This window comes from Beta vulgaris, chromosome 3 (assembly GCF_026745355.1).
Source record: "Beta vulgaris subsp. vulgaris cultivar EL10 chromosome 3, EL10.2, whole genome shotgun sequence".
Taxonomy (NCBI): domain Eukaryota; kingdom Viridiplantae; phylum Streptophyta; class Magnoliopsida; order Caryophyllales; family Amaranthaceae; genus Beta; species Beta vulgaris.
Genome location: NC_079204.1, coordinates 41,835,028 through 41,847,258, shown reverse-complemented (window position 1 = coordinate 41,847,258; position 12,231 = coordinate 41,835,028).

The following is a 12,231-nucleotide window of genomic DNA, read 5'->3' as shown; positions in this document are numbered from 1 at the left end:
TCGGCAGCTGCTGCAGTTGTGGGCTTTACCACTAGGTACCCTACTTTGGCTGATTTAAGCAAGTTTAAAGCCGAAATGCGAGGCGAATTTGAGATTGGCTCGGTTTCTCAATTTCACCTCTGTTTCTCGATTTGGTTTTGCTGATTTAAAGTTTGCTTTTCACCATACCAAATAAAAAAAGACTACAAATTCACCGAACATACTCCAGAAAGGCAAACTCCCCATATATGCCGGTGATATGTTTTGAGCAAGTGCTTGTTGGCAAGTTCAGCTCGGGAAGATTAAGCGTGTCAAACGATGCAACCCTAATGGTGAGATTATGCCCTAGATTCAACCCTTTTTTATTTTATTTTCTTTGGTAGTGTGAGTCGTGAACGTTTCTTATTTTCTTGGTTGGAAATTAGGAACGTGTTTGTTTTATATTCGAATTCTGTGTAAAACTTAGATATCAAGCTAAGCTCCTAATGCATACACACTAGAAATAGAAAAGGTGATTGTCTAATTCGACCTCTTGAGCTTTTTTCAGTGTCTGACTAGAATATATACACCAACAATTTCCTGCATAGATATATCCCAATGACCTTACAACAAAAGCTATGGTGTGTACACACTAGAAACAGGAAAGGTAAAACAAATACGAGGACCTCCAACACACTAGAATTGACAAATGACCACTATTGTAAAGCTTTGGGCAGAGGGAGTGAAAGTGAGGGGATCAGTCATGAGATGCGCGGGGTTTTGTGGAGACCACCATGAACCCTATAATGATTAAAATTTTCTCATGTTTAACTATGAGGAAAACATTTATATTGGGAAAGATGTACAGGGATGCCTCCCTTTTCAAACAACATATATACATGCATGTCTCGTTTACTTAGTGATTATATGCTGTCAACTTATTTACTACAAAAATATTGTTGATTTGTTGATATAATTTTTACACTCCACCAGGGGAAAAAACAGAAGGGTCGCGCAAGAAGGGATGCGCTTTTGGTAAAAGCGCAACCCTATTAATGAAGGGCTGCGCTTTTGTAAAAAAGCGCAGCCCTACATAACAGAAGGGCTGCGCTTTATGAAAAAGCGCAGCCCTTCTCACATTAGAAGGGCTGCGCTTCTAAAAAAGCGCAACCCTACACTTTGAGAAGGGCAGCGCTTTTTTAAAAAGCCCAGTCCTACTAAGTGATGGGCTGCGCTTTTTCATAAAGCGCAGCCCTTCTGACTTAGTAGGGCTGCACTTTTTATAACTAGCGCAACCCTACTTTAATTTTTTTTTATCTGAATTAGTGCGCGCATGTGATAGTATTTCCCTCTTTCAATTTCCCTCCCTTAGAAAAAATTATGAGCGAGCTCAGCACCCCCACTTTGCGCACCACCACCACCACTACTGCTGCCCTAATTCGAGTGTTGCACCACCACCACATTTGCGCACAACTACGAGCGCAGCACCCTCACTGTGCGCACCACCACATTGCGCACCATCACCTTGCGCAACACCCCCACCTTGCGCACCACCACCTTGCACAGCACCCCTCTTCTCTTCTCTTCTCTTTTCTTCTCTTCTCCACCATTTGAGTGGTTAATTAGGTATGAATTAATTTTGTTTTTAAGTTACTTTTGTTTTTCTTAATTGAATTAAATGGTTAATGTACAATGTGGATTTTGTCAATTGTAGGAAGAAGAGGCTAAGGAAGGCAAGTAAAGTTCCAAGTATCTATCTTTTCTCTTCATTGCTCGTCGTTGGTATTAAGAGGTAACTACTTTAACATGTAGACAAAGTTGATAATTTATTGAATGTATATGTTTTTATTATAATGTATATATATTATTTGTTGATATACGATTGTATGAAAACGCAATGTGATTTAGCTATATATATGAAAATAACTAGTTGTTTGAATCATCATATATGCCTAGATACCCGTTCAATACTTACTCATTAGGAGTAAGTCTTCAATAGTCCCCGGTTTGGGACTGTTCTTGGACGTTTGATCTCACTTAGGTGGTGAATGTGTGTCTTCTTTTCAATTCTGAGGAAAATCTTGGCTTATCGTTTCTCTACATTGTTCTCTGGGTACATATGTAGATAAGCAATTATCTACATTGTGTACTTGGAGAACTGTAGGGAAATGCTGCCGGATTTTCCTTAGAATTGAAAAGTTGGCATATATTCACTAGTGAGATTAGACGTCCAAGGATGGGTTAGGTTGGAGTGATAAGGACCTTTGACTGCATGCATACAATTGAACATTGACTATCTTAGCTTGTTGTATACGTGTGTGATTTGAATATGTGAGTGTGTGTACTTTAATAATGATTGATGCATTATAATGAATGTTGTGTTTAATTATTAGAGGTGGTCTTCTTGAATGAGATGGATCGTACTTGGATGTATGGTAGTCGTGAATCGATTGAGTTTGTGAATGGGGTCTCGGAATTCTGTAGAAGTGCATTAGAATATCAAACATCCTCTGGAGCAGTCGACTTTTATTGTCCTTGTTTGGATTGTAGAAATGTGAGCAAGGTTAGTAGTATACATGTGGTTAGGGAGCATGTCTTTCGCCGTGGGTTTAGGCCTCAATACCATGTATGGGTTTGGCATGGTGAGCAGGGGAGGTATATGGGAAGCTCTGTAAAGAATGATGTATGTGAAGAAAAAAAGAAGGATGATGATGAGTTAGGGGATGAGAATTTGGATGATGAATTTGGAGATGATGATAGGGATCGGGTAGACGAGATGATACACGAGGTTGAAGATCAGTCGTGTAGACGACCTCGTATTTTTGAGTCTATGTCTCAGGCTGCTGAAAAGCCGTTGTATCCAGGTTGTACAAAGTACACCAAACTTTTCGGGTGGTAACACTGTTCAACATTAAGTCGAACGCTGGTTGGACGGACTCTAGTTTCACATCGTTGTTGGAAGTTTTAGCTGAGATGCTCCCTGATGGAAATGAACTGCCAAAGTCGTACTATTATGCGAAGAAGCTGATGTGTCCTTTGGGTTTAGAGTACGAGCGGATACATGCTTGTCCTAACGATTGTGTGCTTTATCGTAATGAGTATGAGCATTTACATGAGTGTCCACGTTGTGGATTGTCGAGGTACAAGCGTGAAGGAGCTGGAGGTAGTGAAGGACCACCAGCCAAGGTGTTGTGGTATCTACCCATAATACCTAGATTTAAGCGCATGTTCTCAATTAAAGGAGATGCGAAGAATTTGAGGTGGCATGCAGATCGTAGGAAGAAAGACGGTCTGCTCAAGCATCCGGCTGATTCGCCTGAGTGGAAAACTATCGACAGGGTGCATAAGTCATTTGGTAATGAGGATAGGAATCTGAGGCTTGGATTATGTACGGATGGCATGAACCCTTTTGGCAATCTCAGCTCGCAGCATGTACATGGCCAGTAGTTTTAGTGGTTTACAACTTGCCTCCTTGGTTGTGCATGAAACGCAAGTACATGATGTCGCTTCTTATATCGGGGCCCAAACAACCTGGAAATGACATAGATGTATACCTTCAGCCGCTTGTTGAAGATTTACAGAAGATGTGGAACGAAGGAGTGTTAGTATTTGATGCGTATGCTAATGAGATGTTCACTCTGCGTGCCATGCTTTTTTGTACTATGAACGATTATCCAGCTTATGGGAACTTATCTGGGTATAAGACTAAAGGAAAACAACCTTGCCCGATTTGTTTAGATGACATGAAATCTACACACCTTAAGGGCTGCAAACATGTGTATATGCGCACACGAAGGCTCCTCAGCCGCGACCATCCCTATCGGTTTAAGAAGAAGGCATTCGATGGGACGGTTGAAGAAGAAGTTGCTCATAGACCATTAACTGGTACTGAAGTTTATAATCAGGTGAAGGGCATTGAAACAGTCTTTGGTAAACCTGCTAGTGAGGTTGATACCTACAGGATTATGGAAAAAATCCTTTTTTGGAAACTCCCATATTGGAAAGATCTAAAGGTCAGACATTGTTTGGATGTCATGCACATAGAGAAGAATGTTTGTGAAGCTATTATCGCGACACTTATGAATATTCCGGGCAAGACAAAAGATGTTAAGGCGTCACGACTTTACTTGGAAAAAGAGGGGATTCGACCAGAGTTGTGGGCTCAGAAAAGGGACGGAAGGAAGAAGAAAGAGGGGAGGAAAGGGTTGATGATGAAACTCAGAAAAGTAAAAAGGTGGAGGATTCGGAGAAGAATTATTTGCCACCAGCTTGCTACACGATGTCGCGTGCAGAGAAACGGATTTTTTGCGAGTCATTGTATGGCATTAAGGTCCCTACTGGCTACTCATAATATGAAGCGCTTTGTTACCTTAAATGGTGAGTTGAAGTTATCGAGTATGAAATCGCACGATTGTCATGTCATGATGCAAGTATTCTTACCGATTGCAATTCGTGGGATACTTCCAAAGCATGTGAGGCACACCATTACAGAACTGTGTTCATTTTTTTATCAATCTGCAGCAAAGTCCTAGACCCGTCGACCCTCATTCCTTGCAGCCAGAGTAGTTGAAACTCTATGCAAATTTGAGATGTATTTCCCCCCGCATTCTTTGACATTATGGTCCATCTCATTGTCCATCTAGTTCGAGAAATTAAGCTGTGTGGTCCAGTGTTTTTGAGGTGGTGCTATCCTTTTGAGAGATATATGGGAACTTTGAAGGATAAAGTTCGGAATCCTGCACAACCAGAAGGTAGTATAATTCAAGGGATTGTGGGTGAAGAGATCAGTAATTTTGTGGCTGAGTATTTTGCTAGTGTTGATCCTGTTGGACTTCCGACATCCCGACACGAGGGCAGACTTGAGGGCAAGGGTACAATTGGTTCAAAATTGATCACACCTTCCTAGAAAAGCGTAAACAAGCTCACTTATTTGTATTGCATCACGTACCAGATGTCCATCCTTATTTAAGTGAACATATGGAGGAATTACGTGTTAGCAATCCTGGAAAAGGAGTGAGGGCATTGACGCAAATGCATAACAAGACTTTCATTGATTGGTTTCATAAACGAGTACTCAATGATTTGGATGAAAGTGTTCCTGAAACAGTCAAGTGGTTAGCATTTGGTCCTCGTGAACTGTACGCTCTTATGAGGGTTATGATATTAATGGGTATACGTTTTGGACTGAACGTCAAGATCTGAAGTCAAGATCGCAACAAAATAGTGGTGTTTCACTTGTGGCGTCGTCTACACAATATGCAAGCTCGAAAGATAAGTCGCCTGTACATGCTGAAAGCAACTATTATGGGCGAATACAAGAAATATGGGAGCTGGACTACTGTACTTTTAATATTTGCCTCTTGTGTTGCAGTGGGTTGACATAATCGACGTTGTGTAAGAAACGATGATCCTTGCGGTTTCACTCTTTTGACCTTAGTCGTCTACGTGAAACTGAGGAGCCATTTGTAATTGCATCACAAGTCAAGCAAGTATTTTTTGTAACTGATCCTGCTGATCATAAGTGGTCAATTGTTGTACCTGGTAAAAGGAGTATCCTCGGTATTGGTGATGTTGATAATGAGGAAGAATATGATGCATTTGAGGACCTCCCCCCTTTTACCTATCCTAAATTGTGTGGAAGATGATGTAAATATGTCGGAGAACTATATGCGTGTAGATCACACGGAAGGGATACATGTAATTGACGATCCTAAGAAACGGCGGAAGGTCCATAAATCATAAGACATAAACTCAGGTGTGTAATTTCTCCAATTTGTAACTATTTTGGCCTTTTCGCTCCCAAATCGTACTTATCGAGTATTTAACCCCAAATTTCTTTGAACATGATTATATGAGATATATATAACTAGTATGTAGATTTTAGGCTTAATTTGTTGTTGGTTGCATTTCGGGAACGAAAAGGCCATTCCGGCCTATTTGGCCTATTTTGGCCTTTTCGCTCCCAAATATACTTATGAAGTGATTTAACCCCAAATTCTCTTTGAACATGATTATATGAGGATAATTAACTAGTATGTAGATCTTAGGCTTTAATTTGTTGTTGGTTGCATTTCGGGAACGAAAAGGCCATTTACGGCCTATTTTGGCCTTTTCGCTCCCAAATCGTACTTATCGAGTGATTTAATCCCAAATTCTCTTCGAACATGATTATATGAGGCATAATATAACTAGTATGTAGATTTTAGGCTTTAATTGTTTTGGTTGCATTTCGGGAACGAAAAGGCCATTTCCGGCCTATTTTGGCCTTTTCGCTCCCAAAATGTACTTAGTGAAGTGTTTAACCCCAAATTCTTTGAACATGATTATATGAGGATAATATAACTAGTATGTAGATTTTAGGCTTGCATATGTTGTTGGTTGCATTTCGGGAACGAAAAGGCCATTTCCGGCCTATTTTGGCCTTTTCGCTCCCAAAATGTACTTATGAAGTGATTTAACCCCAAATCTCTTTGAACATGATTATATGAGGCATAATATAACTAGTATGTAGATTTTAGGCTTATATGTTTTGGTTGCATTTCGGGAACGAAAAGGCCATTTCCGGCCTATTTTGGCCTTTTCGCTCCCAAAATGTACTTATGAAGTGATTTAACCCCAAATTCTCTTTGAAAATGATTATATGAGGCATAATATAACTAGTATGTAGATTCTTAGGCATGCATATGTTCTTGGTTGCATTTCGGGAACGAAAAGGCCATTTCCGGCCTATTTTGGCCTTTTCGCTCCCAAAATGTACTTATGAAGTGATTAACCCCAAATTATCTTTGAACATGATTATATGAGGCATAATAAAACTAGTATGTAGATTCTTAGGCTCGCATATGTTCTTGGTTGCATTTCGGGAATGAAAAGGCCATTTCCGGCCTATTTTGGCCTATTTTGGCCTTTTCGCTCCCAAAATGTACTTATGAAGTGATTTAACCCCAAATTCTCTTTGAACATGATTATATGAGGCATAATATAGCTAGTATGTAGATTCTTAGGCTTGCATTTGTTGTTGGTTGTATTTCGGGAACGAAAAGGCCATTTCCAGCCTATTTTGGCCTTTTTACTCCCAAAATGTACTTATCAAGTCATTTAACCCCAAATTTTGTTTGAACATGATTATATGAGATATATTATAACTAGTGTGTAGACTTTTAGGCTTGCATTTGATTTTGATTGTATTTCGGGAAGATATATGTCATTTTTGAAGTACTAACTACGGTAAAATGATTGAATTCTTATATATGTGTTTATTCCTTGGTTGTTTTGCAAGGTTTATGCGAATTCCACACCACGTTTGAGGAACTTCACCGAAGAAGAAATAGATGAAGTTCGGGATAAGTTGGCATCCCACATTACCGATGATTGCATAGGATGACATTTAGCTCGAATGTACTAGTTTCTATCAATCCTATGTACACTTTTTACATTATTAAATATATTTGAAGTTAATTATTATCTTTTTCCACTTGTCATATATTATCGTATTGCAATTTGCAATTTTTTTTTGTCCAAGGGAGGTTTTGGGTGAGGGTGGGGTGGTGGGGGTGGGGGTGGAGTGGTGGGGGCTGCTGGGGTGTGGGGGTGGGTGCTGGGAAGGGGGGCAGTGGGGGTGGGGGCAGTGGGGGTGTGGGCTGCTGTGATGTTGTGATGCTGCTGTGTGCAGGAGCTGGAGCACGCAAAAAAAAAAAGTCTGTGAAGGGCTGCGCTAGTTTGAACCAGCGCAGCCCTTCTAAGAAGAAGGGTTGCGCCAGTTGGAACTAGCGCAGCCCTTCTTTCATAGAAGGGATGCGCCAGTTCCAACTAGCGCAACCCTTCTTCTTAGCATGGCTCCTAGAGCCAGAAGCCCATCAAGCTTAGAAGGGCTGCGCTAGTTAAGAAAGTGCAGCCCTTTAAGCTTAGAAGGGCTGCGCTTTTGAGTAAAAAGCGCAACCCTTCTGATCTTGAAGGGTTGCGCTTGACTAGCGCAACCCTACCTGAAAAGTGAAGGGCTGCTATAGAAAGGGCTGCTGTCAAAAAGCGCAGCCCTACATGCCATTTTCAGCGCAGCCCTTCTGCTTTTTTCCACTAGTCCCCCTAAGTGCATGCATGTTAACTTATTAGCTAGAGTCCATCAATATTGCATCGATCATCTTTTTAATTTCTTTATTACCTTTCTCCAATTTACAGTGGGTGTTAGTATTTCGCTAGAGAACATAGGTGATCCAAATATAAAACTGTCAAGACATGCTTGCATACAATACAGTACTTGATGAGAAATTATGTCATTTTCACTATTGCTTTTCTTAGCAATTCATCTTATTCAAAACATAATAAACATTAATATATTTGATGAGAAATAATTTATATCTTGAGATTACTAGGAATGGCAACGAACATGACCAAAAAGGCTTACGTATGGCTGTCTGTTTTGTCTAGGAGTTTTTCATACACGTCTTTGTACGATTTTTAGAGTTGAGACTATTATTGTTAAGTAAAATCTTACAACACAATTAAGATTAAGGTTGATGGAAAAAATCCACATCAATTTTGATAATTTGAATTAGTGTTTTTTGCAACGGTGTTGTACATTTAGTCCACCTCCGAAAAAAAGATATATTCTAGTTGGCTACTTTACAGTTATGTTCAAAGTTTGATAATACATATAGCTTAAAGGGTAACTTATCAATATATATTTTGCATAGGTAAGAATTGTAACCCGCAACAATATAATGTTTTATTTAAATTCAAAATAAAATAAAAAGGCATTTATGTAGTTTTAAAACACCAAACTAAGGGGATTTGAGTTCAAACCTACTCTATCACCAACTTCTAAATACTAGTTCTTTCCAAGTTCCAACGCACAAAACACACGTATGCAAATCAAATATTGATTGGCATCTAATTGTTGGAGGTCCTCCGAGACTCCAACAATAAGTTGGTACCAACTACCAAATCAGATTTAAGTTGATAACAAATTAAGCGGGCAATATATCAAAGGAATGGTGTCACATGACACTCTCCAACGTATGTGCCACATGTTTATGATCTCATTATAAATATTAATAGTTAGTAGCTATTAGGAATGAAACCAATGACCTTTGAAATGAAATGTGAGAGTTTAACCACTACTTCACTACAATTTCAATGTTTAATGTTTCAATATAAAATATAATAAAGTCTTATAATTCCCTGGAAATTGTTATTTTATCCTCAATTCCTTAGAAGTCTTTTTTTTTTCAAAAAATAACTCATCATGGCATAATTAACATACATTATCCAATTTTGCACTAGATTGAAAAATTTGAAATTCTAATAAAATTAATTAAGAAATATTATGAATAGTAATATGTTTGATAATTACAACTGACCCAGAGCATTTTCCTAGCCAAAATACTAGTTATTTATGGAAAAGGCCCTATTACTTTTTTTAACATGAAAAGGAAATATTATAAATTAAAGCATACCATAACTCCCTTTGACATGTGAAGACGAAAAATGCCCAAATTATAACCAAGTGATCCAACTACGAATTGCAAGAATAGCTAGATTAAAAGATCTTACTCAAAAGGCTAATATTAGATAATAAGTATTCTTTGTCATTTGATGTTCCTATTAGTTGGAACATACACTATGTTAGATACAGCTTTGAAATTTCAATGTATATTTAGTGGGATATCTCTTCATGATGCTGATGGTTCGAATGAAAATGAAAAACCCCTTGATTTTGATGATTACAAAAAAGTAGAGAGGTTGGTTGTGTTTTTGAGAGAATTTTGACTTCTAACTCGTCATATATCTGGTTCACATTATGAGACAAGTAACAAAAGTTTGTTTGAGATTGCGGCAATGTATGACATGTTAAATAAAGGGAGAAAAATGTTGATTTGGATCTTCAAGCTATGGCGATTTCTATGAAAAAAGTTTAATAAGTATTGGGGGAATGTTGAGAAAATGTGTTCACATATCTTGTCGTGATTCTTGGTCCTCATTCTAAATTGTTGGTTTTTGAATTGACACTTAGTAACCTGTATGAAAAAGAAAAAGAGATGCAACTTGCTAATGATGTGAAAGGTTTGGCATATTCGTTGTTTGATGAGTATCGAAATATATATTAATACCGCATCAATAAGCCCGATTTTGACCACATCAAATGGACTATTTTCCACTAGTGATTCTTCCTCTGTTTCTCAATACACAAAGTGGAGATTCTATGTCATTGGATTTAGAAGAAGATGGTACTGTTAGGGGAGGTGTTGATTACATGAAAAGTATTAAGGATAGAGCTAAAAGATTGAAAGGATCGGGAGGGTATGTGAGGAGTGAATTTGAGAGGTACTTTAATGAACAATTATGAGTGAAGGAAGAGGATATGGATGCTTTATCTTGGTAGGGTACTAATGGTCATCGTTATCCCATTGTATCACATATGGCACATGACATACTAGCTAATCCATTGTCCACTGTTGCATCGGAATCCACTTTTAGTGTGGGAGGTCCTCATCTCGATTCATTTAGGGGCTCTTTGACTCCTGAGATAATATCTTTCACTCACTTATACTTTGTATTTATAAAAAAAATGTTCATTTGTATCAACATAAAATCACTTTAATGTTTTGTTTTCATATTCATATTAGACGGTTGAAACTTTTATTGCACACAATATTGGTTAGATCAAGATCAAAAGGAGTTCAGATAGTTGAGGTGAAAGAAAATGTCAAAGAGTTATAATAAATAAAGAAAGGTATTGCTTTGTTTATAAAGAATTTTAATTACTTTCAATTTTGTATTGCTAATATTGATTTTAAATGTTGTTTTTTACTAAGTGATTTTTTTATGAATAGATGTTCAAGATATTGAATTGGACGATGAAGTGATCTTTGTGCACTCCTTATTTTGATCAAGTTGTGAATAAAGCAAGTAAAGATGTCTATTTGTATCATTGTATTTTAATGAAAGGTTGAAGACTATGTATTAGAGTTTGTTTATTATGATCAAACCTTGGACTAGGTTTCTAAAGCTCTAATGGTTTTTGTTATTTCCCTAGGAACACTACAAGAGGGGGGGTGAATTGTAGGTGTAGAAATAAACGTAACTTTTTGCGGAAATTAAAACTTAAACGAATAAACAAGCTAAAGGAACACAAGGGATTTTTACGAGGAAAAACTTCTTGGGCCCGACAAGAAGAAACAACCTCGACCACTAGGGATTTTAAACTCAACACTTTCACTAATTAGGCCAAACAACTCTGTTACAACCTAATTCTAACTCGAGCCCTACCTTGAGTTCCTAAACTCAAGTTCCTGAACCACTGTTCCCTTAACAGCAGTTCCTCTCAACTTCACTCGAAGTTTTCTCACACATACAAGCTTCACTCAAAGCCTTTCTCTTACAGAACTTCACTCAAAGTTCCCTTACCCCAAAAACCAAAATACAATTGATCGAAATAAGCTTAGTGGAATTAGAGTAAGAAGGCAAAGAACAAATGGCTATTATGAGAGAATGAAGGCACTGACACTTAATAAGTTAAACTCACTTAATTACTTAGTCAGACACAATTTGGAACTTATCTAGACTTCTATATTTATAGTGTTAATCATGAAGAACGTGGGATTAATGTTAGAGTACACGTTTTAATCCATTTACCCATGATGTTCCTTCCCCTAAGGAACACGTTTTACATCATGTCCCATGATCCCATGAACTATAAATGAACGTGGATAAAATGCAGCCATTACTCCTAAATAATAGGAGTTCCTTCAACATTATCCGAAAATCAGTTTTTATAAACTCTTTTTATCTTTAAATCTGAATTTCTAATCTTTAAAAAATAATATCTTTGAAACAAAATCTTTCTAACAACCGGATATTTATTTTCTTATTTTCGAAAAATAAAATCTTTTCCAAACAGATTTTCTTTTTAAAACTGATTTTATCATTTGAAATTAGAAATAACTAATTTCCTATAATCTAGGCATGACTTACTCCATTATCTTTTAATCGTTATACTAAGTACACGCCTAAGTCTAGTTCCTTACATTAGTTCAGTTCCTTTAACATATTTACTAAGTGCCACTGAGTTTGTTCCTTACAGAGGAACACAACGCTTCATTCTCAAATATTCTGCCACAGTTCCTTACCATCTTTCTTTGTTCCTTTATATTGGAACTAGAAAATAAAAACGCCTAGCTTCTATTATTCTTGATCCAATGCTTGCTCCAATATCAACATAGAAACTTCTTTACTTAGCCTTTGAAATCTCTCTTGACTTCTTCATTGACTTTGTAT